The sequence below is a fragment of the Dipteris shenzhenensis genome, chromosome 27 (genome assembly GCF_047967505.1).
Source record: "Dipteris shenzhenensis isolate YYH24624 ecotype China chromosome 27, Dip_SZ_1.0, whole genome shotgun sequence".
Taxonomy (NCBI): Eukaryota; Viridiplantae; Streptophyta; class Polypodiopsida; order Gleicheniales; family Dipteridaceae; genus Dipteris; species Dipteris shenzhenensis.
Genome location: NC_141622.1, coordinates 25,203,871 through 25,206,367, shown reverse-complemented (window position 1 = coordinate 25,206,367; position 2,497 = coordinate 25,203,871).

The window sequence follows — 2,497 nt, the reverse complement described above, 5'->3', positions numbered from 1 at the left end:
CATGGACAAACATCAAAGGTATCTCAAGGTAGTGTTTAAAATAGGTCCTATGATCTCTTGGCTCATCCAACTTCTAATCATCTTTGGTTTCTAAGTGCAAAGTGCATCCTATCTCTTGAACCGTAATGTATTTGCCTTTCCCTCCAATCATTTATGTCCATTTCCAGTAATAGACCCTTTAAAATCTATTTTGTAGTACCATCTCATTCATTGGTCTTCATTCCATAAATGTACCCTTTTAATATTTTTTTCCATTACCATCTCATAATAACAAATGGTCTATATTGGCTTGCCATTTTGTCTATGTTACATGAAGTGTATGAGCAAGATTATGTGAATGCAGAGCCACACTTTGTCTTAATAATGCAAAGCTACACTTTGTCTTTCTTCATAATGTATAATCTTCACCTTGGACACACGTGGCCTCCTTCAACAAATGATCCACTTAGGATTTACCAAACAAGCTTGCCTAAACTTCAAGAGCATTAATCACGTTCATTAGTGAAGCAAATAGCTCATCTTTGAAACATGTGCCCAAGATTTCCAAGCACGCTGTTTTGTTCTTATTGTGACTTCACGTCTTTGAATTCTAACCATATCGTTTGTATTCCCTAGTTGAACATCTTTTTCCTTTCCTCTAATTGGAACATCATCAAGCCAACGTTTTCCCATATCAAGGGGTTTTGCTAATGTATCTTAAAGGGATGACACGTTTCCCGATGGTAAAATGAATGCAAATGGTTCCTTTTGATGTTAGCTAGTCAAGCTTGTTGCTCCATAGCCTTGGTTGAATTGCACTAAAGTTGCTTTCACTTATCTTACGACAATGTATGAAAATTCCTATAAGAACCTTTAGCTCTAGTGCACCCTTTCAAAATGACTAGTTTTCGTGAGTATACATTTCTCTTTTCCTACTTTTCCTTAGAGACCCTTACAATGGCTATGAGATTTCCATTAAACCTTAGAAAATGGAGAAGTCCCCACAAACTCTCAAAGTAACATATAAATTCAAAACAACCTTTAAAACTTAGGACAACCCCTTAATTGATTTCCTATTGTATTCTTGTTATGTTTAACAATTTGATCTATGTCTAAGAGCATGCCACTCTGGCAAATCTCCCAATCACATGGCACAACCACCTATTTGTTGTGAAAATCACTCATTTGTGAAGCTATGCAAGGCCTAGGAAACAACCCAAGGCTTAGCCTAATGCACGCATTGGCTTAGGACACACCAAGCCCCACCATAAAGCCACAACTTTGCCCCTTTTGGTGGGTTAGGGGTCAATACACACCAAGCATACCCACCAATAGCCCAGCGGAAAGGCTTCCGCCTACATGTCAAGTGCAGAATTTAAGCCCTCTAGTCGCATTGGCAACAAATGATGATCGTTAATAGAGTGCCCACCCATACGCTTGGGGAGGGGTTTTGTTTGGGCGGCAGGCCCAATGATTTTTTTGATGTGTTGTAGCTCGCCTCTGTATTAGAGCCTTGGTGGGCGGGGAACTGCAAAGGCCCTTAAAATGAGGCGATGATCTTTATAAAGTGGTTAGAGGGCATTCCCACGTAAGGGAACGGTATGCCCGAGCTTTACGGATAGGCAAAAGATAGTCTAAATGAGAAGTTTTCGTCTTCCTCATTGGCTAGGAAGGAGCACCTGGTAACATTGAAAAAAATGGCAAAGTTAACAGGAAGTGGATTTCGGGGAGATCTAAGCCACCCTCTTTCCTTCGTCTTGCTACAATGCTCCTACAAAGGAGCATTTGAGTAGCTTCTCTCAACTACTTGGGATTGTTCCCACGAGCCTAATGAGAACATTCAGTCTATTTCTTTGCTCCAGCATGGGAATGTCCTCTTAGAGAGCATTCCCATGTGGTTAGAATGCTTGTCTAGCCTGAGAAAGTAGGAAAATTCTTTGCTATTGCTTGACTATTCCACAAAGGTGTGCAAATGTCAAGGAGCTCCTATTTTCAAGGCCAACATCTTTATGTTAGCCTTGAAAATAAGAGCTTTGGATATGTAGCTTCATCTCCAATAGGAGTTGAAAGACAATATCCTCATGCATCTCCCATAAGCACATGTGTGAAATAGCAGGATGCTAGCACATGTGCTCCTATTTCAAAGCATGAAAAGAAAAATGCTTTGTGAACCCTGTGGGCAATGTGGGAATGATCTCTGAAGGACGGGGGCAGATGCTGCTCACTTGAGAGGGCTATTGATGGATTTGGGCGGGGTAAGAGCACAACGCTCGACCGAAGCAGGGGTGGTGGGAGGTGGAACTAAGTGTTGGGCGTGTCTGGACGCGACAGAAGGGGGGGGGGGGGGTAAACCCAACATCCAATGGAGGGCGACAGAGAATGGTTAAGCGTGCCTAGTTAGCAAGGAGGAAGATGAGGTGGCCGAGTGTCATAAGGATAGAGAATGATTTACACGGACCAATCTATAAATAGGTTTTTTTTTTCCTGTTGAAAAGTGGCCTATAAGTATTAGCTTCAA